General features: G+C 39.1%; 1 non-coding gene and 1 pseudogene across 1 annotated transcript; both read right to left on the reverse strand.

The window, feature by feature from the left end:
* Nucleotides 1-23,882, reverse strand: part of LOC119513091 — a 41,500-nt pseudogene extending 17,618 nt beyond the window's left edge.
* A 3,879-nt stretch (nt 23,883-27,761) lies between these two features.
* TRNAN-GUU lies at nt 27,762-27,835 on the reverse strand. Its single transcript has one exon. It is a non-coding gene; the product is annotated as a tRNA-Asn (tRNA).
* Between the last annotated feature and the right edge of the window lie 98 nt (nt 27,836-27,933).

Raw genomic sequence — 27,933 nt, forward strand, 5'->3', positions numbered from 1 at the left:
TTACCTAGGGAGTTGGCCTTTTCTGGTTGCTTCTCAGAATTGACTTAGAGATACTCCTTGGTGAGGCAGCCACGTATGGAAAGATGGTCATGAAGCCAGGGCAATGGACTAGATTACCCAGAGGAGATGGGTGGGGAGGTGCCCAGGATGAGAAAAGGGCCAAGAATGAGCCCTGGATATCTAACATCAAAAAGAACTCCAACAAACGCAGGGACCCAGAAAGACTAGGAGGGAAAATTCTTTCAAGCAGGACCTGGAATGGGTAGGGTGGAATGGGGTCCTGAACAGAGTTCCAAATCTTTTCCTTAAAACATGCTGCACCTGCAGTTTTCCCGTCTTAGTTGGTGGCAACCTCATCTTTTCATACTCTCAGGTGTTCTTGATGCTGGCCTTTCTCTCACACCCTACTTCTAATTAGTCAGGAAATCGTGTTTCCTCTTTCATTATTGGAGACTTTGATCTATGCAATTGTTCTCTTTCCTGTCTCTGAAATTTGGGCAAACCACCCTCCTGAGAAAGGAGAGGAAGATTTGTTCAACCCAAAACACTCAACTTACTGAGACCTCACCTTATGAGACCCTTAATCTCTGGTATGTGGGTTTGGATCATTTTTGTGACTTTTCTTTGGCTGAGACCCTCAAAGAATCATCCTTTTTCAGGCATGTCCTTGAAGGCAGGAGCAGGGCTGGTTCCATTCAGCATGGCTCCTCCCACCGATTCAAGAATCTAAAACCCTTCCCTTTAAGCCTGAAGAGAAGTCTCGGGGAGTGATTTACTGGTTTTCTGGATACCATGAGACCCAGGTGTGCACTGAGCCAAGGTGTTTGTGCCCACTCTCCACCCACCCACCCCGCTCCCACCACTGGCTGACTTCTGGGCTCCTTTTGTTCTCACTGGGCATCAGTATAGTCCCGGGTCAAATTGAGCTCCAGAGATGCCCAGGCAGAGAGAGGTCAGCAGTGGAAGGGCAGCTGCCCCCTTAGGTCTTGTCCAGTAAGCATTGAAAATGGTCCTGAAGTGACAGAAACTGAGAGATGGGGACAGATCAAATGGAAAGGAAGAAATCCCATGGAACTTCCTGATCTAAGGTTACCATGAGGTCAGCCTCCTCTGAAAACGGGTACCCTTTTCACTGGTGAAAGTGAGTCGATTGCCAGACTCCAGATGGACAAAACAAACAATGATGGCCTGACTACAAGTTGGTATGTAATCTCCCATCTTCCCCAGTTGGGTAGGTTTTGAACTTGTAGTACTTGAATGTCTCTCCCTAGCTTTCTGTGGATTCCAAGGATGCAATTGATAACTTTTTTAAAAATCTGCCTTTATTGAAGAAAGAGTGCTTTAAAATCTTATAGCAAAAGAAATGATTTCTGACTGGTTTGAACAAATGTAAGGTATGAGTGAAACATGAAAACCACCAGGAAAAGCAACATCTGTTGGGAATGTCACACATTGCAACTGCCCTTCAGCCATGTGGGTTTGATCCTCCAGTTGGGCCCATTTTACTTTCAGTGCATTGTTGGTGGAATGAAGATGACTCTAAAATGTACACAGATGGGTATTTTATTTTTCATAAATATACCATTTTTACAAATATGGGAAAGTGTAGTGAATTAAAATAAAATGGGATTTTTCACTATCATGATACAGCAGCATTTCAGACACTGTCATTAGTAGCATAAGGGATTTGCACTGTCGTAATGCCTCAGCATATTAGACCTTGGTGAGGCCCCTGTCATCTGCTTATACATGATGAGCAGCTCCCCCTCTCCTCTCCACATCCTACTCTGGCTCAAACCTCCATGAAAGTCAATTACAACTCCCCAATCCCCACTCTTGTCTGACCAACCACTATAGTACAACCCATATAGCATTATAAAGGCAGAGTCCCCTGTCCACTGGAACATTTGCTTGACACCTGCTTGATTGAGACTCTGCTCCTGATGTGTTTCTCCAGGTGACCCTGTGAGATATGCTGCTCCTCTCTGTGAGTACTGATAAACTTTTTTCATACACCTCTGATGTTACTCATCCTTGCTGCATCTGACTATTGACATAAATATCCCTACAACTCAGAAGAAATCATAATTAATTAATCATCAAACAAATTATTAAGTGTCATAAAATGGCCTTTAAATATTTTCTGTTTCCACTAAAGTACTTCCTTCCTGGATATGCCAATCCAGCCTCTTCTCTTTCTCCAAATCTGACACCCCCTGCCAAACACTACAATCGGTTTTCTGGCTCCAGTCTATGCTTCTCCCTCTATATTTCAGCATCTCCCCCATCTTCCTTCATATACAGAAAATGTCATTTGACATTAGGGACCCTTCATAGGACCCTATCTCCCTAGAATGAAGCAGAAAATTGTAAATAGCACTTTATGTTTCATGGTCAGAAATAATTAAAATGCCTGCAAAGTGAACTTTTTTTTCCAAGGAAAAATCCAAAGTCAATGCTGAATGCTGCAGACTTGTGCCTCTCCATTAGCCCTGCAACAAAGAGAGCTTATTCTCCCCAGAGGGTGCAATCTATGGACAGAAATCAGCCAGTAGTTGTAAGGGCATGGTACCATATTAAAGTGAGAGAGATTAAAAGACAGTATACCATGATCTGTATGGTAATTGTATAGGTATCTACATGTTTCAAAATTTATTAATCATCTATGTGTGTAAAAAGAACAAACCTGGAGGACTTCTAGTACCTGTGATAGATTGAATTATGTACCCCAACATAGAAATGTTCTTAATCTGCATTCCCACTGGTGTGAAATCTTTGTAAATAGGACCTCTTGAAGATGTTATTTTTAGTTAAGATGTGGCCCAACTGAATGAAAGGTCCTAATCCATATTACCAGAAACCTTATAAAAAGAAGAAACTTGAGCCATAAGTTGGAGAAGGCCACAAAAGAAGAAACCAGCAGTCAGTGGAAAAGCAGAATAGACATGAGAAGAGACTGCCTTGTGATTGGAGGCAGAGACAGAAGCCAAGGCACATGTTTTGGTTTGCTAAACTGATGAAATACAATATACCAGAAATGGGCTGGCTTTTACAATGGGGATTTATTAGCTTGCAAGCTTACAGGTCTTAGTCCATGAAAAATGTCTAAGTTAAGGTATAAATAGGATGACACCTTCTTCTTGAAGAAAGGCTGCTGGCAATCCAGACTTGTCTGTCACATGGCCAGGCACATGGCAATGTCTGCTGGTTCTTTTCTCCTGGGTTTCATTGCTTTCAGCTTCTGGCTTCTCCGTCTGTGGCTTCCTTTCTCAGCTTCTATGTCTTTTTCTCTCTGAACTTCCCTGGAACCTTTTTCTGTGTGCTTCTCTATGTCTTGTTTCCTCTTGTAAAGGACTCCAGTAAGAGGATTAAGATGCACCCTGTGGCACTCTTCAACTGAAATAAACTAATCAAAAGATCCCACCCACAATAGCTCTACACCAAAGGAGTGGATTAGAAGAACATGATCTTTTCTCTGGGTATATACAGCTTTCAACCATCACAGGATCCCAGGACAGTCAGCAACAGAATGCTACAGACTCCAGGAGAAAGCAAGCCTTTGCTAGTATCTTGATTTTTGGACTCCTCCTAGCCTCAAAACCATGAGTCAATACATTCTTATTGTTTAAGCCAATTCATTGTGTGGTGTGCCAGTTTGAATGTATTGTGTCCCCCAAACGCCATTATCTTTGATGTAATCTTGTGTGGGCAGACGTTATCAGTGTTGATTAGATTGTAATTCTTTGAGTGTTTCTTTGGAATGTGCCCCACCCAGCTGTGGGTGATGACTCTGATTGGATAATTTCCATGGAGGTGTTGCTCCGCCCATTCAGGGTGGGTCTAAGTTGAGTCACTGGAGCCATATAAATGAGCTGACAGACAGAAGGAACTCAGTGCAGCTGTGAGTGATGTTCTGAAGAGGAGCTACAGCCAAGAGGGACACTGAAGAAAGCACAGGAGCTACAGATGAGAGACAGTTAAAAGATGGCTGTTGAAAGCAGATTTGCTCCAGAGAAGCTGAGAGAGGACAAATATCCCAAGTGCAACTAAGAGCGACATTTTTGAGGAACTGCAGCCTAGAGAGGAACGTCCTGGGAGAAAGCCATTTTGAAACCAGAACTTTGGAGCAGACACAAGCCACCTGCCCTCCCAGCTAACAGAGGTTTTCTGGACACCAGACACCATTGGCCATCCTCTAGGGAAGGTACCCAATTGCTGATGTGTTACCTTGGACACTTGATTGCCTTAAGACTGTAACTGTGTAACCAAATAAACCCCTTTTTATAAAAGCCAATCCATCTCTGGTGTTTTGCATTCTGGCAGCATTAGCAAACTAGAACATGTGGTATGGTAAACTAAGACTCTACCTGATCTTTTTAAAAATTTTTATTGAGATTGTTCACATACCATACAATTATCAAAAGATCCAAAGTGTATAGTCAAATGCCCATGGTACCATCACACAGCTGTGCATCCATCACAATTAAATTTTTTTCAATTTTTAGAACATTTTCATTACTCCAGAAAAGAAATAAAGACAAAAAAAGGAAACTCAAATCCTTCCACACCCCTAACTACCCCCTCCATTATTGATTCATAGTTTTGATATAGTACATTTGTTACTGTTGATGAAAGAATGTTAAAATACTAATAACTGTAGTATATAGTTTGCAGCAATATGTATATATTTTTTCCTATATGCCCCTCCCTTATTAACTTCCAGTTATAGTGACATACATTTGTTCTAGTTCATGAGAGAGATTTCTAATATTTGTACAGTTAATCACAGACATTGTCCACCACAAGATTCACTGTTTTATAAATTCCCATCTTTTAACCTTCAACTTGCCTTCTGGTAACGTACATGACTCTGAGCTTACCCTTTCCACCACCTTCAGGCACCATTCAACACTGTTAGTTATTCTCACAGTGTGCTACCATCACCTCTGTCCATTTCCAAATGTTTAAGTTCACCCTAGTTGAACATTCTGCTCATAATAAGCAACCGCACCCCATTCTTTAGCCATGCTCTATATCCTGGTAACTTATATTTCACGTCTATGAGTTTACATATTATAATTAGTTCATATGAGTGAGATCCTGTGATATTTGTCCTTATGTGTTTGTCTTATTTCACTCAATATAGTGCCCTCTAGGTTTCTTTATCAGCCCATTTTTTTCTAGTATGGTTTTGTTTATACACCATACATTCCATCCTAAGTAAGCAATCATTGGTTCTCCGTATAGTCACATATTTATGTATTCAGCACCATCACCACTATCTATATAAGGACATCTCCACTTATTCCATAAAGAAGGAGGAAGAGTCAAAGAAGGAAGAAGGACGAAAGAGAAAGAAAAAAGAAAGAAAGAGAGAGAAAAAAAAAACATGACAGGTAGAAAGCAACAAAAGGAAAGATAACATTAAACTAAAGTAGAATAAAGAGTCAGACAATATCATCAATGCCAGGGGTCCCATATCCTTCCCCTGTGTCCCCCCCACCATATGCATTTAGCTTTGGTATATTGCCTTTGTTATATTAAAGGATGCATAATACAATGTTTCTGTTAATTATAGTCTATAGTTTGCATTGATTGTATTTCCTCCCCAATCCCACCCTATTTTTAACACCTTGCAATGTTGACATTCATTTGTTCTACCTCATGTAAAAACATATTTGTACCTTTGATTACAATCGTTGAGCACCCTAGGTTTCACTGAGTTATACAGTCCCAGTCTTTATCTTTTGTCTTTTGTTCTGATGTCCCACATGGTCCTAACCTTCCTCTTTCAATCATACTCACAGTCATCTTTGTTCAGTGTACTTACATTGCTATGCAACCACCTCCCAAAATTGTTTTCCAAGCCTCTCACTCTTGTCTTTTCCTTTTTGTCTTCAGTGCTTCCTTTAGTGTTTACTGTAGAGCAGGTATCTTGTTCACAAACTCTGTCATTGTCTGTTTGTCAGAGAATATTTTAAGCTCTCCCTCATATTGGAAGGACAGATTTGCTGGATATAGGATTCTTGGTCTGTGGTTTTTCCTTTTCAGTATCTTAAATATATCACCCCACTTCCTTCTTGCCTCCATGGTTTCTATTGAGAAATCCACACAAAGTCTTATCAAGCTTCTTTGGTATGTGATGGATTGTTTTTCTCTTGCTGCTTTCAGGATTCTCTCTTTATTTTTGACATTTGGTAATCTGATTATTAAGTGTCTTGGCATAGGCCTATTCAGATCTATTCCGTTTGGGGTATGCTGCACTTCTTGGGTCCTTGATTTTATGTCTTTCATAAGAGATGGAAAATTTTTATTGATTATTTCTTCTGTTATTGCTTCTGTCCCCTTTCCCTTCTCTTCTCCTTCTGGGACACCAATGACACATACATTCCTGCATTTCATGTTGTCCTTCAATTCCTGGAGACATTGCTCATATTTTTCCATTCTTTTCTCTATCTGTTCTTTTGTTTGTAAGCTTTCAGGTGTCTTGTTCTCCAGAGCCCAAGTGCCCTCTTCTGCCTCTTGAGATCTGGTGTTGTATGTCTCCACTGCATCCTTCATCTCCTGTGTTGTGCCCCCCATTTCCATAGACTCTGCTAGTTGTCCCTTCAAACTTTTGACTTCTACCTTATGTATGCCAAGTGTTTTCATTATACGCTTCATCTCTTTTGCCATATCTTCCCTAAACTTTTTGAACTGATTTAGCATTAGTTGTTTCAATTCCTGTATCTCAGTTGAAGTGTAAATTTGTTCCTTTGACTAGGGCATAACTTCATTTTTCTTGGTGTAATTTGTAGTTTTCTGTTATCTAGGCATCTGGTTTCCTTGTTTACCCCAGTTAAGCTTTCCCAGACTAGAATGGGCTCAGTTCTTGGAAGGATGCAATAGTATCCAGTTTCCCTGAGGTTGTCTTAGAAGATTGATACACCCTGTGAGGCCTCAAGTCACTGTGAATTTCTGCCCAGCAGGTAATTCCTGTCAGCCTGTAGCTCCCAACTGGAGTAAGGAGGTGTGGCCCATGGCTGTTTTCCTCCAGGCTCTGGGGTCTGGTTCTGAATGGAAGGTGGGTAGTAGAGCTTGGCACCATCTTCTTCGTCTTCAGGAAGATACACCCCCTAGGGAGAGCTCATTTACATTTGAATAGTCTCTCTGCCTGTGCTATCGCCACCCTTGTCTGGGTCAGAGCACTGGGAACTGAAAATGGCTGAGGCTTTTTCCACTGAGCCAAAAAAGGGACAGAAAGCCCCCTTCAGGGCCAGTCCGCAGCCACCCTCTGACTTTCCAAGGTCAGTTGTCACCAAAAGCCTCTGCTTGTTGGGGATTTGTATCTTGTATTGAGCAGTCCACATTTGTTAATTAAAACCCCAGTTGGAGCTCAACTGAGCTATATTTGCTTGCTTAGAGAGTGCTGCTCTCTAGTACCATGAGGCTTTGCAGTTCAGGCCATGATGGGAGGGGTCTCCTGGCTTGGATCTGCAGTTTTTACTTATAAATTTTATGCTGTGATCTCAGGTGTTCCTCCCAATTCAGGTTGGTGTATGATGAGTGGATGGTCACGTTTCTCCCCCCACAGTTATTCCAGATTATTTACTAGTCATTCCTGGTTGTTTATTAGTTGTTCCAGGGGAACAAACTAGCTTCCATCCTCTCTATGCTGCCATCTTATTCTGTATCTCCCTCCACCTGATTTTAAGACTTACTATGTGCTGTTGTAAATTAGATAGTGGGCAGTGGCATAAAGAAAATAACAATAGGTAAATTGAACTGAGTTGAGAGACCTAAAACCAACACACACTTATATCCTCAATGGTTTTTCATAAATACCTAAAGCAATCCAATGGGTAAAGGAAAGTCATTTCAATAAATGGTGCTGGAAAAACTGCATATTTGTATGAGGGGAAAAGAAAACTATCCCTATTTCACTATACTGACAAGAGTTAATTTTTGTGGATCATAAATGAAAGCATTAAAGCTAAGAATACAAAGTTTTTAGGAGAAATATTATGAGAATATCTTTGTGACTCAGTTGTAGGCAAAGGTTTCTTATTCAGGTAACAGAAAAATATCAGTATAAAAGAAATAATTATACATCAAACTTCTCTTCAGCGTCTTATCATGAATACAAATTTCCATACCTCTTTCTATGATATGCTAAGGGGAGTAGTGTCATCCTCAGTATAACTAAGGTGAAGATAAGACAGGACACTGACAGAAATTACACAGGCATCCTCCTACCTAATGCTTCATCCATAGCTAAAATTCCAAGGCATTTTGAAAGTTGATGAATAACTGTAATTGATTTCTGGGATGACCTAGTCAACTGGATCCAGAGAAGACTTCCCAGAGTGGCCCCCTTGATAGTGTCATGCCTAGCAGCTTATATAAGAAAAATGTACCAGTTAGTCCCAGACATTTGTTCCTCCTCCCTTTCCCTTTTTCTTTAGAAATGATGTTTTCTCAATGTTGGTTGAATAATAAAAATCTGTCTGCTCTCCCTCCTTCACAAGCATGCTGTTACTACTTTATATTATTTGCAGATAGTTTTAAAAGCCTGGTTATTTCTACAACAGCTTGCACATATTAGACACATCACTGGAGACAGTAGAATCCTGCATGTGACAGTACACCTTGTGCAGACCCGGAAGCTTGCAACTATTGGCTCACTTTCCCTTGGTTCTTCTGATGGATCTTATGAGCAGAAGTTTTTCTTTGTCTTTTACACACTGAAAGCTGAGTCTTGGACAAGTCTTCAGCAGCAGTGTGGGATTCTGGGTATGATTATATGAAATGGCCATCTACAGATGATCTCTGCTGTGTGATGGTTGACAGGGATCCATTCTCTCTTAAGTAGTAGGTGACTGGCAGTCTAGTTTGTGAGTCTTTTGATCATCTTTTTGTCTTGAGGATTTTGGTATTTCTAATAGTTAAAACTGCAACATCAAGAAGTTGTTCACATCTTGTTTCTCCAATATTAGGTAAAATCTTATGAGCCAAATGGTATTCAGTATTTGCAAAAGTGGAATATCCATAAGAAGAATGATCTCAATATACAATGGATCCCATCAGAACTCTTGAATTTAAAAATTGCTATATCAAAAGAGGATCATAGAACACAGAGAAAACTGAAAACTGAATTACTAGCAGTTTTCTTTGATTGGTATTCTAAAATTCTAAATGACAGAGTAATTCCAAATTAATGTCCTTTAAATGTTATCTAAATCAGGCTGAAAAAAGCTGGGAAAAGAAATAAGCAACTAAGTCAGTAAAACTATTCCTTCTGATAATTATACAAGCCAGGATTTAATAGTTTCCAGAATTTTAAGCAGTCCAGCACTTTATAAATAAGAAGCAATGACTTCCATGCATGGACATACACCTAGGAAAAGAGAATGACCTGAAAGACTCAAAAGGGTATCACAGAATTCCTCAGGTTTTCAGAAGAGTAGCACCTCCAAGAACCTATTGGTGTCATAGCTAAGAAACCATTGCCTAATCCAAGGCCACAAGGATGTACACCTATGTATTCTTCTAAGAGGTTTATGTATTGGCTATTACATTTAGTTCTATGATCAATTTTGAGTTATGTATGTAGTGTGAGGTAGGGAGCCAACTTAATTCTTTTCCAAGTGAATATCTATGTATCCCAGTACAATTGAATCATCATGCCACCCTTGTTGAAAATCAAATGACTGTAAATGTTAACACTTTATTTCTGAATTCTCTATTTTGTTCCATTGACCCATATGTCTATGCTTACGATAGTGTCTCACTGTCTTGATTACTGTAGCTTTATAGTAAGTTTTGAAATCAGGAAGTGTGAGTTCTCCAATTTTGTTCTTCTTTTTCAAGATTGCTTTGACTGCTCTGATTCCCTTACATTTCCAAATGGATTTTTGGAGCAGATTCTCAATTTCTGAAAAATAAATAAATACATGAAATAGTTCACTGGAATTTTGATAGAGATTGCATTGACTCTGGAGATCAACTGAGCGACTATTGCCATCTTATCAATATTAAGTCTTCTGTTCCATGAGCATGGGATGTCTTTCCATTTATTTAGACCTTCTTTACTTTGGTCAATGTTTCATAGTTTTCAGAGTGCAAGTCTGTGAATTTTTCAAACTTTTTTTCTGAATTTTTTGCAGAAATTGAGAAGCCGATCCTAAAATTCATTTGGAAATTAAATGGAACCAAAATAGCCAAAACAATCTTGAAAAAGAAGAAGTTGGAGAATTCATGCTTCCTGATTTCCAAACTTACTACAAAGCTACAGTAATCAAGACAGTGTGGGTATTGTCACAACGATACAGTTTTACTTCTTCTTTTCTTATCTGGTTGCCTTTTATTTCTTTTTCTTGCCTATTGTCCTAGCTAGAACCTCTCAGTATAATGTTGAATAGAACTGGCCAGTGATGGTTTTATAGCAAGCACCACATACCAGCACAGACCACACAGTTCAGTAACAGAATCGGAACAACCACTATTATTTAGTTTCCCCAAATAAACTAAAGTCCTATCAATGCAATCTCTCCTCTCTTTGCCCCTGGAATATGAGGAAATGATCCATTATTTAAAGTCCTGATCTAATGAAAATTTAAACTTAAAAATTTCCCCTTTCCAATCATCATTCTCATGGGGCCCAATTATGCTGGCCTTACTCCTTAGGGTAGATTCTTCATAGTTTGCTGCAGCATGAGCTCTCTGTCACAAGAGAAGGTTTACCTCTGTCAGTACTTCCTCAATCAGGTTAATCCACTCTCAAATCTCCCCTGTGAACCAGCCCCTCAGCCACAAGATCAAGAACAATGTATGAAACAATTAGTAGTTGTAGCCCCCAAGTTAGTGGTGGATTTGCAGCACTATTGGATGTCAGGTTATCTGAGAGACCAGACCGTAAAGTAAACACAAAAGAACCAAGAAAAATCATATTGGTTTCAGCTTTTCCAGGATGCCAGTAAAGTTGTAGCAGAGGTCTAGAGCCCAAAGGAGTTTGAACTCATTTGTGAAAATCTCCCAGTTAGAGGTTAATTTTTGTCAAAAAATAAAATGTTAAAAATATTAGGGAAGTAGGAATGTGAAATTGTGCAGCTGCTGTGGGAAACAGTCTGGCAGTTCCTCAAAATGTTATACATGGAAATACCACATGATTGGCAATCCCACTTCTAGGTACATACCTCAAAGAATTGAAAGCATGGACTTAGACAGATATTTGCATCCTGATGTTCACAGCAGCATTATATTCTCAGTAGCCAAAAGCTGGAAGCAACCCAAATGCCCATCAACAGATGAGTGGATAAACAAAATGTGGTATATACATACATTGTAATATTACTCAGCCTTAAAAATGAATGAAGTCCTGAAATGTGCCACATGAAGATGAACTTTAAAGACATCATGATGTTGAGTGAAAATAAGTCAAACACAAAGGTTCACATTTGTATAATTCTGCTAGAATGTGCAAATGCATAAAGACAGCAGAGTACAGTTTACAGGTGGCTGAGGAGTGGGAATGGGGAGTTAATCCATAATGGGTATAGGGTTTCTTTTTGAGGTGATGGAGAAGTTTGGGCAATGAATGGTGGTGAGGGTAGCACTACATTGTGAATGATATTAATCCCACTGAATGATATGCTTGAGAGTAGTTGAGATGGGAAAGTTTATGTTGTATATATGTTAACACAATTTAAAAAAGAACAACTAAAGAGACAATGGCAATTAAATGCAATACATGATTTTGGACAGGATCCAATAATGGAGGAGAAAAGGCCTACAAGGACATTGCTGGAATATATGAAAAACTTGGAGTATGACTGAAAGTGGTCTCTCAATGTTAAATTTCTTGAGTTTGATGACTGTACTTAATGCGGTTACATAAAAATATCCTTCTTAGGAAATGTACATGGAAATAATATGTGTTCGAGGAGCTTGATGTGTATAAATTACTTTCAAATGATTAAAAAATTGATAGATAGATTGATAGACAGATACATACATAGATAAACTGATACAGCAAATGCAGAAAAATGTTAAAATTGATGCATCTATGTATTTGGGGAGAGGTACGTGTTGGAGTTCTATGTATGTGTTTTGTATTATTTTTGCAACTGTCCTGTATGATTGAAATTATTTCAAACTGAAAAGTTAAGAAAAAAAATTGTAGAGAAATACAGTATAGTTGCAAAGTGCATGGAGAAAAGAATATTCTCATAACTGTTAGGAATATGAAGTGCTCCATCTTTGCAAGGCAATTAGGCAGAAATTAGGAAAATTAGAAATGAGCAAATACTTTGGTTTGGCAATTCCGTCTTCATCAATTTATCTTAGAGAAACACAGGAGTGATTACAGGGAAATTTTAACAATGTTATTTGTCCATTAATTAAAGATTGTTTAAATGAATAAACAATCCATCCATCCCATAGAAATATATCCAGTTATTTGTTATTTCTTTTCTTGTACTTGGTTTAGGATTGGTTTGCTGTTCATTTTCTAGCTTCTTCAGTTGATCCATTAGTTCTTTGATTTTGGCTCTTTCTTCCTTTTTAATATATGCGTTTAGTGCTATAAATTTCCCCCTTAGCACTGCTTTTGCTGCATCCCATAGGTTTTGGTATGTTGTGTTCTCATTTTCATTCGTCTCTATATATTTAGCAATTTCTCTTGCTATTTCTTCTTTAACCCACTGATTGTTTAGGAGTGTGTTGTTTAACCTCCAGGTATTTGTGAATTTTCTAAGTCTCTGATGGTTATTGACTTCTAATTGTATTCCATTGTGGTCAGAGAATGTGCTTTGAATAATTTCAATCTTTTTAAATTTATTGAGGCTTGTTTTATGTCCCAGCATATGATCTATTCTGGAGAAAGTTCCATGAGCACTAGAAAAGTATGTATCCTGGTGATTTGGGATGTAATGTCCTGTATATGTCTGTTAAATCTAATTCATTTATCAGATTGTTTAGGTTTTCAATTTCCGTATTGGTCTTCTGTCTGGTTGATCTGTCTATAGGAGAGAGTGATGTGTTGAAGTCTCCCACAATTATTGTGGAAACATCAATTGCTTCCTTTAGTTTTGCCAATGTTTCTCTCATGTATTTTGTGGCACCTTGATTGGGTGCATAGACATTTACGATTGTTATTTCTTCTTGCTGAATTGCCCCTTTTATTAGTATGTAGTGGCCTTCTTTGTCTCTCAAAACATCCCTGCATTTGAAGTCTATTTTATCTGAGATTAAGATGCTACACCCTGCTTTCTTTGGCTGTAGCTTGCATGAAATATTTTTTTCCATCCTTTCACTTTCAGTTTCTTTGTGTCCCCTGTGTCTAGATGAGTCTCTTGTATGCAACATATTGATGGTTCATTTTTTTTGATCCATTCTGCAAATCTATATCTTTTAATGGGGAGTTTAATCCATTACATTCAACGTTATAACCGGAAGGCATTTCTTGAATCAGCCATCTTATCCTTTGGTTTATGTTTGTCATATTTTTCCCCTCTCTCTATTAATATCCTTTATTGTACCCATACCGAATCTCTTTAGTACTGACCTTTCTCCAAGTCTCTCTGTCCTTTCTTTGTTTCTCTGTCTGTAGGGCTCCCTTTAGTATCTCCAGTAGGGCAGGTCTCTTGTTAGCAAATTCTCTCAGCATTTGTTTGTCTGTGAAAAATTTAAGCTCTCCCTCAAATTTTGAAGGAGAGCTTTGCTGGATAAAGTATTCTTGGCTGGAAATTTTTCTCACTCAGAATTTTAAATATATCGTGCCACTGCCTTCTTGCCTCCATGGTGGCTGCTGAGTAGTCACTACTTAGTCTTATGCTGTTTCCTTTGTATGTGGTGAATTGCTTTTCTCTTGCTGCTTTCAGAACTTGCTCCTTCTCTTTCTGTGTTTGACAGTGTGATCAGAATATGTCTCGGAGTGGTTTTTTTTTTTTGGATTTATTCTATTTGGAGTTCGCTGAGCATTTATGATTTGTGTATTTATGTTGTTTAGAAGATTTGGGAAGTTTCCCCAACAATTTCTTTGAATACTCTTCCTAGACCTTTACACTTTTCTTCCCCTTCTGGGACACCAATGAGTCTTATATTTGGACGTTTCATATTATCTATCATACCCTGAGGTCCATTTCGATTTTTTTCAATTTTTTTCCCCATTCTTTCTTTTATGCTTTCATTTTCCATTCTGTCATCTTCGAGGTCACTGATTCGTTGTTCAACTTCCTCTATTCTTGTACTATGAGTGTCCAGAATCTTTTTAATTTGGTCAACAGTTTCTTTAATTTCCATAAGATCATCCATTTTTTTATTTAGTCTTGCAATGTCTTCTTTATGCTCTTCTAGGGTCTTCTTGATTTCCTTTGTCTCCCGTACTATGGTCTCATTGTTCATCCTTAGTTCTTTGAGTAGCTGCTCTAGGTGCCGTGTCTCTTCTGATATTTTGATTTGGGTGCTTGGGCTTGGGTTATCCATATCGTCTGGTTTTTTCATATGCTTTATAATTTTCTGTTGTTTTTGGCCTCGTGGCATTTGCTGAACTTGATAGGGTTCTTTTAGGATTTGTAGACCAATTGAAGTCCTTATCTCTAATTTATCAGATCTACAGCTTCGTGGAGTATACTTTCTCTAACCAGCAGGTGGCGTCCACGAGCCACCTGTTCTCCACAAGCCAGTTCTCCCCTGCTTAGCCTTTTTGGTGAGTGGGGGAGTGAGTCTTGTGGGGTCCAATTGGTGTACCAAGCTTGCGTGTGTAGTTGGTGTTGCCTGCCCTGTGTATGGGGCGTGTTTCTGGGCAGTCAGGGAGGGGGGGGGTGGCTCTAACAATCAATCTCCCTGGTGATCCTAGAGTTTTAAAGCTGCTGCAATAGTCTAATCCTTCAGTTCAGTCCTGCCACAGTTTTGTCTCTGCCACTGACCCACAAGTCTTTGGTATTGGCGTATGGCTCCTGAGACTGCAAGTGGGCCCCTCTTCCAGGCCATGCACCCCGGGTCCTCTGTTGAGGGTATGACTGTGCTTATGTCACAGGTGAGTGCCGTCCCCCCCAGGGCAGTTCTGGTCTGCTGGTCTGTGTAGGGAGGCTCCCAGTCTGCTGAAATGATGCTGAATGGTGCCTTTGTTAATTCCTTCACACTGGCTTTACCCTACCTCCCAACTCTGGGACAATCAGCTGAGGGTTTGCAGGGAGGCTAATTGTCCACGCCCAGTTTTGTGGTGTGTGCCTGTTTATTTGAAGCACTTCCGTCACACTGGGTTGTCTGGGGCAGTTCTGGGCTAGGGGGCTGGCGATGGGCAGGAGTGTTTCCCTGTCAACCAGGATGATGGCTGTGAGCGGACACCCCTCCCTTTTCTTAGGAAGTTGTGGTGTTTTAGTGAATTTTCTCAGCCACTGGATTATTGCGTTTTGTCTCAGAGCTCCTTCCTAGTTCTGCTCTTGACTTGACCGGCCCCAAATTGCAAGTCTTTGAAGCTTTCTGTATTGGGTGCTTCTTAGAGTAATTGTTTTAGAAAAAGAAAAAAGGATTAAAAAAAAAAAAAAAAAAAAGGGCCCTCCTCAGAGATCTAATGGGTTATTGAAATGGTAAGAGACAAAGCAACCAGGGCCATTAAGGAAAGGTCCACAGGGCAGAGAGAGCAGCTTTGGTTCGGGATTTGCATATGCGCCCTCAGGGCCTGAGCTCTGCCTTCCCCTTCTATGTTCACCAGAACTCCAAAAATCCTCCACTTTTATTTTGGAGTTTTTCGTTGTTGTTTTTTTTCTATGCCTGTCTCCTCTCTGCTGGGCTGGCTGCTCTCAGATTCTCTGGTGTCTGGTCTCAGTCTATCTATGGTTGGAGTTTGGATCAGCAGAATGAGTTTCCGATAAGGGCTTGACCACTGCAGTTCTCCCTTCTCCTTCCCGGAGCTGACAGCCCCTCCTCCCACGGGGACTGAGCCTGGCAGGGAGGGGCGGCGGGTCCCCTGGCCGCAAAACTTACAGATTCGCTGATCTCAGCAGTTCCACGTTTTCATGAGTGTTGTATGAAGCGTGCCCAAAGTCAGATTGCTCTGTGGTGTGCAGTCCATGCAGTTCCTGGCTTTCTACCTACTTTCCTGGAGGAGTAACTAAAACATACAGCTCAGCAGTCTGCCATCTTGCCCCGCCTCCAGTTATTTGAAATGACAATATATAGATAATGATAATAGTGATTAAGAGGCCACTGATGATGATGATAATAATACTAACTAATGCTTTTTGAGCAATTAGTATGTTTCCGACACTGGATGCCATGCATCACCTTGCACAGCTCATTTGTACCTGGGACAACATATGTAGGAAGTACTCCTATAGACCATTTTACAAAACAGAAATGGAGGTACTGAACATTTGAATAATTTGTTCAAAGTTACATCAGGGACCACTCTGGCCAGAATTCTCAGGATCTGGTTAACTAGGCTCCCACACACACAAAAAATTATAGTTATTTGATGACTTTCAAAACATCTTTGAAGTATAGCTGTCAAACGTATGCAAAAGGATATCTCTGTATAAAGTCCACCATGTCTTTCGTTAGTACCTACTGCTTTCTTAAGTATAGGTGGCACTACCCCCTTATTAAAATATCAAAAAGATATATAGAAAATATGTATATAGAAAGTTTGTTTTGCTGGCAAGAGTATGAATAAAAAGACTTTCTCATTGAGCTAAATAACTAAATTGGATTGTAATTGGTATACTTCCTACTGAAGTCAAACTGAGGGTATGCAGAGATGCTTCCACTTCTGACAAAGGTAAAAGAACAAGGGACTTTCTGCCTTAACCACCCCCACCCCCAAAAAATGCATGAAATTATACAGCTTTCAAGACACTGTAAATCAGGCAATAAAAGACAGTAATCTTTGAGACACATGAAACAAATAAGCCTTATGATTGTCCCAGGTTACTGCCTTCAGAGAGTTTCCAGGCTGAGCACAAGCAGGGGAATCTGAAGAAGACTACCTAGATTGAGGAGATGAAGCTGAGTGTCTGGGGAGAGCCAGAGTTCACAGGACAAAAATCCAGTGAGGAGAGCTGGAAAGAGAGAGAATCCAGGAATAGATATATGGGGGAACTTCTGAGTATTCAGTAGATTACTGAGCAGGGCAGGCTGGTGAAGAAACTAACTGAGACCAAAGAAAGAAACATCTAAAAAGATTTGAACAAGGCTGGAGCTCACACAGCACAGGAAAGAAGGCCTGCTCCCACTAGCCAGACTGGAGTACTCATAATTCATGGGGCAGTTGGTGGAATACTCGGGAAAAGTTTTGTCTCAGTAGTGGAGAATAACCATCCTTAGACTGAGCACTACTCTTGACCCAGCTAAACAATCTTACAAACAAGACCCAAAAGGATCAAACTGAGTCCAAGTCACATAACTGCACCCCAGTGTCACTAACAAACTCAAGAGGATTTATGCAATTACCAAAATAGTCAGTAGCCAAGAAGAAAAATTCACAATGTCTGGCATGCAATCAATGAATACTAGGCATGCAAAGAGGCAGGAAAACAGGACCCATGATGAGGAGAATAATCAGTCAATTGAAACAGAACCAAGACTGCTACATTTTTAAATTATCAGCTCAAGACTTTAAAACAGGTATTATAACTGCATTCCATATGTTCAAAGAGTTAAGTACAGATTCAGAAGCTATAAAAATGGCCCCAAATCTGGCAAGACAAAGAAATAAAAGGCATCCAAATTGGAAAGGAGGAAGTAAAACTGTCATTATTTGCTGATGATATGATCTTATATTTGGAAAACCCTGAAAAATCAATGACACAGCTACTTGAGCTAATAAACAAATTTAGCCAAGTAGTGGGATACAAGATTAATGCACATAAGTCAGTAATGTTCCTATGCACTAGAAATGATCTAACTGAAGAGACACCCAAGAAAAAGATTACATTTTCAACAGCAACTAAAAAAATTGAGTACCTAGGAATAAACTTAGCCAAGAACGTAAAAGACCTATACATAGAAAACAACATGACTTTACTAAAAGAAATAGAAGGGGACCTAAAAAGATGTAAAAATATTCTGTGTTCATGGATAGGAAGGCTAAATGTCATTAAGATGTCTATTCTACCCAAACTCATCTACAACGTCAATGCAATTCCTATCAAAATTCCAAGAACCTACTTTACAGACTTGGAAAAGCCAGTTATCAAATTTATTTGGAAGGGAAAGATGCTTTGAATTCCTAAAACATTCTAAAAAAGAAAAACAAAGCAGGACTTACACTCCCTGACTTTGAAGTGTATTATAAAGCCACAGTAGTCAAAACAGCATGATATTGGCACAAAGACAGACATGTTGATCAATGGAATTGAATTGAGAATTCAGACATAGACCCCAGAACTGTGGGCGACTGATCTTTGATAAGGCCCCCAAAGCCACTGAGCTGGTACATAACAGTCTATTCAACAAATGGAGCTGGAAGAGCTGGATGTCCATATCCAAAAGAATGAAAGAGGACCCCTACCTCACACCCTACACAAAAATTAACTCAAAATGGATTAAAGAACTCAATATAAGAGACAATACCACAAAACTCTAGAAGATAATGTAGGAAAACATCTTCAAGACCTTGTATTAGGAGGTCACTTCTTAGAATTACAACCAAACCACAAGCAACAAAAGAAAAAATTGATAAATGGGAACTCCTCAAACTTAAAAGGTCCTGTACCTCAAGGAATTTGTCAAAAAGGTGAAGAGGCAGCCAACTCAATAAGAAAAAATATTTGGAAGACATATATCTGACAAAAGACTGATATCTTACATACATAAAAAAATCCTACAACTCAGTGACAATAGTACAGACAGCCCAATTATAAAATGGGCAAAAGAAATGAAGACATTTATCTGAAGAGGAAATACAAATGGCCAAAAAACACATGAAAAAATGTTAATCTTCAGTCGCTACTAGGGAGATGCAAATTAAGACTGCAATGAGATATCATCTCACACCAATTAGAATGGCTGCCATTAAACAAACAGGAAACTACAAACGCTGGAGAAGACGTGGAAAAATTGGAACTCTTATTCATTGTTGATGGGACTGTATAATGGTACAGCCCCTCTGGGAAGACAGTCTGGTGGTTCCTTAGAAAACTAGATACAGAGCTACCCTTCAATCCAGCAATTTCACTTCTTGGTATATACCCAGAAGATCTGAAAGCAATGACACAAACAGATATTTTCACACTGATGTTCATAGCAGCATTATTGACAATTGCCAAGAGATGGAAACAATCCCAATGTCCTTCAACAGATGAGTGGATACACAAAATGTGTTATATACACATGATGGAATACTACACAGCAGTAAGAAGGAACTAGGTCATGAAACATATGACAACCTGAATGAACCTTGAAGACATAATGCTGAGTGAAATAAGCCACATATAAAAAGAGAGATATTGTATGTTACCACTAATGTGAACACTGTGAAAAATGTAAAATAAATGTTTTACATTGTAGAATGTAGGGGACTTAGCAATAGACAACAAATAGTGAAGGGGGAATGATAATCTAATAAGAACAAATAAGTTATGGAGGGTAAACTTAATGTTATGAGAATGCTCAGGATTGGCTATGGTTTGTTAATTTATGGGTGTATGGTAGGAACAAGTTTGCAGAAATGTAGTTATTTTAGGTTATTTGTTTTTCTTATTCCTTTGTTGGGTTATATTCTGTTTATTTTCTTGGGGTAGGGTAAGAACATGTTGGAAGCAATGTAGTTATTTTGGGTTATTTGTTTTTTCTTACTCCTTTGCTTTGGTTTTGTTTGAAATGTTTTTTATTGTTTGTTTTTTAATTTTTTGATAAAGTTAAAAAACTGAATGAGCGTTAAAAAAGTAAATGTACAATGGGGGAGTAGGGTAATGGAATATTTTAGATGTTCTTTTTATTTTATTTTTTGGAGTAATGAAAATGTTCAAAGATTGATTGTGGTGATGAAAGCACAGCTGTATGATGTTACTATGAACAAATGATTATACACTTTGAAGGATTGCATGTTATGTGAATATACCTTAGTAAAATTGCATTTTTTAAAAAAAGGCCCAAATCAGACTTTAGAGATGAAAACTACAATGCCTGGTGTGAAAATTTCACTGAATGAGATTTACAGCATATTAGACATTGCAGAAGAAAAGATTAGGGAACAAAAAGCCGTGAGCAAATGAAAATGTCCAAAATGAAGCTCACAGACAAAAAAAGAAGTTTCAAAATGAAAAGAGCATCAGTGAAGTGTAGGAATACTTTAATCAGCCTAATATATGAATAAGTGGAGACCCTGGGGAAAAAAAAAACAGGAAAAAATATTGGATGGCTGAAAATTTTTCAGTCAAAATGAAAATTATAAATTCACTGATCCAAGAAGGTAAATGAACACCAAGCTCAAGAAACATGAAGAAAACCACACCTTAGCACATTCATAATCAAATTGTTCAAATCCAGTGAAAAAGAGAAAAATCATAAAGCAGCTGGAGGACAAAGACATGTTACCTACAGAATGTACTGGTTTAAGTAGTACCCCCCAAAATTCATATCCACCTACAACCTGGGAAATATGACCTTATTTGGAAATTCTGTGGCGTCTTTGCAGATGTAATTAGATAAGATGAGGTCATGATGGATTTCAGTGGGCCGTAGCCCAATTTGACTGATATAAGAAGAGGGAACTTTGGACACAGACAGGCACAGAGTAAAGACAGACATGCCAACATGGAGGTAGAGATTGCAGTTATACTGCCACAAACCAAAGAATGCCTTCCAGAAGCTGGAAGAGGAAAGGAAGGGTTCTCCCCTAGAGACTTTGGGGGGAGCAGGACCATGCCAGAATCTTGATTTCAGACTTCTAGCCTCCAGAACTATGAAAGAATAAATTTCTGTTGTTTTAAGTAACACAGTTTGTAAGGCAGCCCAAGGAAAAGAATACACAGAGGAACAGAGATAAGGAATACATCAGATTTCTCAATGGGTGCAATGCAAGTGAGTGGACAGTGGAACAGCATGTTTCAATACTACCCTAAGGAATGAAGAAAATGGCATCTATATGAGTAAATATGGATATGTATACCTTATTATTTAAATTTCTTTAAAAACACTTGTCCCTTTAAACAAAAAGAAGCAACAATGGATTATGGGGTATATAACTTGCATAAAAGTCAAATGCATGCACACACAGAGAGCGTAAAGGCTGATGGGGGGGAAACATTGAAGGCAGACTGGGATACATTAAAGAGGTACTCTATAAACCCTAATGCCAATCACTAAAATAATTTTGTTTAAGCTAACAAAGGCGATAAAATGGAATCATTACAAAGCATGTAAGCATTATGATGGAGACATTGCTCCTCCAGGTAGGACTCTACCCTATAGAAATACTTGCACATGAATGTGACTGCAGCATATTTGTAATCATAAAACCACAGGACCGACTTAATTACAAAAGTACATCGGGCTCATATGGTGTAGACCTGGTACCTTTTTGTGAAGTAGCAGCTGAGGAGACTCTGGCTCTCACTATGGCTGACAAAAAAACAAGGAAAGACTCAAGACTGAGAACAATGATCATATTACTTTGAAGGTGGCAGGGCAGCATGGTTCTGTGGTGCAATTTAAGATTAAAAGGCATACACCACTTAATAAACTAACCATTAGTTCCTGAAGTCCAGAAAGCTTTACTCTGGACATTTTTCAGGTCTAGGGTGTGCTACCACTAAATAGAAATAAAAAAATTGTTACCACATTAAACTGGACTAAATATGATAAATCAGTACATTTGAAAACAAGATGAAATTTAAATCAATATACAAATAAAATATTAAAATTAAAACATGACTCTGAACAGGTATTTTGATATTCTTATGGACAGTGAATCTTATTTTTGACCCAAATTAAAAAATACTGCACAATGAAGTATTATTCCCTAAGTATGCATTTTAACCTTTTCATTATCGCAAATGCAAACATCTGAAAAAAGCAGGATTGAAACGACTACCCTCGTCCTTCTCTTTTAATTTCAGGTATGCAATGTTTAGCTTTTTCGTCATTAGAAAACTGTCTTGAAACTTCTTAATGTTATCAGTAAACTTTTGATAGATCAAGACTTTTTCCTCTTTTTAAATATTTTTAAATTTATAAGTTGTGTATTAACTTTGAGTCTTGAAGCAATAGTCTAAAAAATAGGATTAAACTCTGCAGTTGCCTATAATCCAGCAAAAGATTTTACAACGTGAAGCTTAACTATAAATACGGCAATTGTTTCAAGCCTATTACACTAAAACCTCAAACAGATTTAAGGAATGCCACATGGTACTTTAAGTAACACACTGCTGGTGGGAGAAATATTATTACAGACACAGGTATTTTTCAAAATTTACAAAATAAAATAAGCTGTTTATATTTCTGTTTTAGTTCTTGCCCAGAAGATAGTATTTACTGATATTATACCACTGACAAAAGGATTTTTGAAGCTTTTGCTGATAATAAAGTTGTTTGTAATCTATAGTAATAATATCCCAAGTATTGTTTCCATTTTAGCATTGGTAAGCTTTAGTAATGTCCTATAGTTATGTTTGCCTTGAATAATGTGACAATTCTTAACATGAGATTTATCCAACAGCATTCGTCATCAAAGCTGGGATTAGTTTCTGACCAAATGTGAATAAAGGGGCACTTCCAGCTCCCCAGTCACAGGCCGAAGAATGACCTTCATTCTTTCAGATACATAAATAATCTACTTAAATTCCATGCTAATAGCAATGTAAAATTATTCCATGATTTGCAATATGGTGGTCTCCTGATGTTTGGTCTTCTGCATGTGCACCCTCTAGGCAGCTCCCCCCCACCCCATGACAAGTTCTGTCCAGGAGATAAGTGGTTTATGGAGGAAGCAAATGTGTAGAGCTAGAGAAGTTTGCAAGTTGTACCTGATGATTTCCACTATGACTCTATCAATTTAGTAATTTATCAGGTATGGGAGTTGGGATCAATAAATGAAAGTGTCATGACAATACTTCAGAAAACATTAAACACATGACAGACACTTATCAAGAGGCAATCTTTGAATAACTAGAATAAGCAGTCAGAAGAATTTGTTGAAGAAAACAGTTATAGATTATGCTCATCCTACTGAAGATTAGTGCATTTTAAAAAAGTTTTAAAATCTTTTATGCTTCCGTTTCAGCTGCACTTGATTCAAGTGTTGTTCACAGAGGTTTGTGTTGTTATAAATTAAACTTGCTGCGGCCTCAGCAGCCAAAGGCGCCAGGGAGATTGTCCATGTCCACAGAATAAATAGAGCAGTCTCTCTTGAGCGGAACAGTTAAATCTCACGCCAATCCGGGAGCGCATCCACTCCAGACCTTGGCATAACCCCTTCCCGTCAGGGCACAGCAGGACTGAATGTGCCAGGGGTGGGCCTTGATTGAGCTAAGGGCGAGGTATTTAGAGATATCAGCTGCTGTCATACAGCCTTTCATATCCTGTTTATTTGCAAAGATAAGGAGTGCAGCCTTCCACAAATCCTCGTGAGCTAGCATTCTGTATAATTCTTCTTTCATAATAGCCAGTCGCTCCCTGTCAGTGCTGTCAACAACAAGAATGATGAACTCCGTGTTTGAGTAATAGGTGTTTCACGAGGCTCGCAGGGACTCGTTGCCACTGATGTCCCATATCAGGAAATGAGTGTTCTTCACCACAGTTTCTTCAAAGTCGCTTCCTATGGTTGGAGAGGTATGAACCACTTCTTTCATTAAGAACTGATAAACAATGGTGGTTTTCCCTGCATTATCCACTCCCACTATGATTACTTTGTGTTCTTGGTTACAGAAGAGGCTCCATAGCTTCGCGAGGACGAGTCCCATCACGAGCCCGCCCGGGCCACGAGCCTCTGGCAGCAGGTGCCGCGGGGACCGAAGCGCGGCCTGGAACCAGACCGGCTGGGAGCCCGGCCCAAGGCAGATCAGATTCTGATTTGACAGGCAGCCAATCAATGAAATAGACACACCTGCACAGCTGGAATCGGAGGACGAAGATACAGTTGATGTGTTCTGGCAGCAGACAGGAGGTATCTATTAAAAAGCAGGCCTGCTACTTTGCTCCAGAACTCGGTTCTTGCAGACCAAGAGTATATTCTCAATTAGAAAAACCACAATTTGGGTCCACCACATTATGACAAGTATAGTACAGTTTTCTCTATTCTTTCATTTTACCCTTTCCCATTCCTTTATTGTTCATAAAGTAAAAAAGTAACTTGTGTATGTGCACAAGCATATTGTTTTTTTTCTTTTTTTCTTTTTTCTTTACTAAATGGCCAATGGTATGTTTTAATGAAGGTATCTCATCAAATGGAGATGGGATGGAGGAAAATACTGATTCTGTGAAAATACCCCTTTGTCCATTAGTGGCATGTTCATTCAGCTCTTCTCTGTAGATTCCAATAAGTTATGTTGCTCTCACCAACAGCATAAAGAATCCTTGCATACCTTGTTCTATTGGAGAATTTTAATAGTTTTCATTTTTCATTGTAAAACCAAGGAGAATTTTATACCTTTTTTGTACATAGCTTTTACATGTTGGGCAATCTGCTTTTAAGTAGGGATAAATTACTCTTAAAGAAATGAATCATAGATAGTTTTCCCTTCAAGTCAAGCATCTTGTTGTTTAAATAAACTTCTTTTTAAAAAAAAAAAAAGTACATGGGAAGGGTCAAAGAAATAACAGTGCAGGAGCTAGGAAGGCCTGCCCCTCAGGGAAGGAGGGGAGGTGGCCACCTGCTTGCCCCTGGATCTGGGGTCTCAGGCCTTGGGGTGCCATGTCCCCAGCAGGAGGGGCGTGGCAGGGGCCCTGGGGTCCCAATCTAGGGACCAGGGGAGCCTGGCACCTCCCTTCTCCTGGGGGATGGGCTGTGGGCATTTTGCCCAAGGAATTTTCCTTCCCCTGTAGAAGAAACAACAGCTCAGAGGAGTTCCTCCTGTATGTTATGTAAATGCTTATGCACTGAGCTTGTCTCAGCTTGAACAGGCTTCTAAGGTGCTGTATATCAATGTGATACTGCATCAAATGCTGGGTTCTCTGCCCAGTGCACATAAGAGCTAATCTATGACACGGGGTTTCAAAAGGGATAAAGAGATTATTGCTGTTATACAAAGTTAGGAGAACAGATGGCCTATCGGCCTAAAATCTGTCTCCCAAGTCTAAGCAGTTAGTTTAGGGTTTTTATGTATTCAGACAAGGGGAGGTAGAGTTATTACTGTTATAATAACAAGTATAAAAAACTATGGTTAAAAAAAAGAACACACACACAAAAAAAGAAAAACTATGGTACCATGTGAAGGGATGGAACTAACCTAGAACTAAGCTAAAATAACCAATACAATAGCAAGTATAAACACGGTAGTCAGCAGTTAGTTAATTCTGGGCTGACTCAACTTCCTTCACTAATAAACATTAGTGCACTGTTTTTGTGATCATAAGACTCTAGAGTTGTAAAACAGGATAGGGGAGTACAAGCTGGACCAGTCACAGGTTTTTACAATCACAAGATAGAGGTTATAAAGTTATACAATCATTATCAAAGATCAAGGCATCTGGATTACAATTCAGTGGGTTTCAGTAATTTCAGGTTTTTCTTTTTGGCTACTCTACAATATACTAGAAGGTAAGAAAAGGACATCAATATAATGATTTGGCCACCCTAATTATTTGTTAATTCTTAATTTCTCAGTTACAGAAGCCCTAAGAGCATGGTCTGAAGCGGGTTCACGTTCCTTAGGGGAAGCTCAGTGCCTCCACAAGTATGCTTTCTCAGGAAGGAGTGCTCTTGAGTAGCTGCAGAATCACTTTTTGCCCCTTCATGGAGTCTGGGGGGACACTTTGTTGCATGTTGCCTCATCAGCCTTCCTTTAATCAGTTTCTGTCCTTCCAAAAATTGCAAGTGTACTTGTTTAAGAAGTGTCACACTTCTAGGTTTGACTTTTGGGGGGATCCAGAGACCCAAGCATGAGGTCTGGGTTCCTAGATGCCAAACTTATTATGATGGGTCTGTTTTCGAGTGGGGTACTAAGGACACAAGTCAGTCATCTTCAGAACAAAGAGCAGAAGATGTCCAGCTTATTGGAGTGCAGTACCCTACCAAAATCCTGGTGATAATTGAAGCATATGAGGGTGAAAAGCCACTTCCTGTACTGGATAAGATCAAGTTCCTTGTACTAGAAGGTGTCAACATGAGTGAACTAATCAAAATAGTTGCATGACAGCTAACAGCTGAATACTAATCAAGCCATCTATTTATTGGTGAATGGACATCTCATGGTGAGCCTTTCCACATCGATTTCTGAAGAGTATGTAAGTGACAAGGATGAAGATGGATTCCTGTATATGGTTTTAGCCTCTCAGGAACATTTGGAATGAAATTATCTGTGTAAGGCCAGCAAAATGCACTTATTCTAGAATTTTTTCAACCCTTACCAGTGGAAAAAAGAGGGAGGTTACCAACTGAAATTGAATCAGTTCATCTAATCACAGGTCATCAAAACCGTAGTGGTCCCAGCTAGGAGTTTCAGGAAGTTGTTTTTGCATTTCAAAAGCAGCTTTGGAAAACTGTATTTTTTTAATCTAGGTCACCTTGTTTTCAAGTTTTAAGTTTTAAAATAAAATTCTTTGCATTTTAAGTTGATCTTCAAATAATAAGTAGATCTTCAAGTTATTTCAATGCTCTTGTTTCCCCGGTAGAAACTTGCAATTCAAGCAATAACTGAAGGGCATTCAGGGAGACATTAAGTATTCTCTTTAGTTTCATAAAACCTGCCAACTTCTCATAGAAGGGTTTCCATTCAACTAGAGAAATCTCTGTACATGGATCTCTAAGTATACCATTGCCAAGCATAAGCCCTCAGAAAACCATTTGCCATGATAGTTTGTACAAAGCAAATCACATGGGGGTGTATAAAAACAACTCTGAACTGCCCTTCAAGGTTCCTGACTCTGAATGGGAGTTACACCAAGTCATGTCTCCTGCAGCATTAGGAAGTTTGATCAACACCAAGGTGCTTCTTCGTTGGGCTCCAGGGGAAAATAGAGTGGCATTACTTGCTTTAGATGGTTTTGCTTTGGATGTTCTCTAAGAAACTAGTGCTTGATCTGGTAAATAGACAAGCAGATGTATTAGTTTCATTCCTTAGGACATTGGTTGCAACTTTGTAATCCTAAAACTCAGAAGCATTAAAATTAAACTCAGAAGCATTAAAATTTAGATACACTCCCTTCTAATTTTTGGCTTATAGCTAGCTATAGATGATTCACGTTTCCTGCTAAATGCCCAAATGAAATGTGTTACTAAAGATTTCTCGCATTTTTAAGAGTACTTATCAATTCTAGGTGAAACAACCATCAAAATTTCCCCACTCTTAAGTGCATGTCAGTTGTGAAGAAAATGTAGCAAAAGGAGGCCTAGCAAATATTAATGTCAAGAATTAAACATCTTCCGAGGTCAACATAGAATAAATGACTTGATACTCCCTGCTGAAAAGAAAAGAAATAATAATACAATCAGACCGTGGTCAAAAACAATGCATAGTCAGTAAGCATGACTGATCTTCCAAGCATTTCCACGTTTCCCGTTTGCTAAAATGTCCCTTGTAGGAAGGTCTGAGAGGTCACAGCGTCGCAACAGGGCTACTCTCCCGTTGACGCAAGGTGTAAGTAAGCAAGGTGCCTTAAGTTTAAAGAGATGATCCGTAAACCGTCCCTGGGTGGGCTCGAACCACCAACCTTTCGGTTAACAGCCGAACGCGCTGACCGATTGCGCCACAGAGACATGATTACTGCACGTTTTCCATCACAGTGATGCTCTAACAACCACTAACAACTAGATGGTGCCACTCGTTTCTGCAGAACTGTGCCGGCTCCAAGATC

The sequence above is a fragment of the Choloepus didactylus genome, chromosome 2, assembly GCF_015220235.1.
Source record: "Choloepus didactylus isolate mChoDid1 chromosome 2, mChoDid1.pri, whole genome shotgun sequence".
NCBI lineage: Eukaryota > Metazoa > Chordata > Mammalia > Pilosa > Megalonychidae > Choloepus > Choloepus didactylus.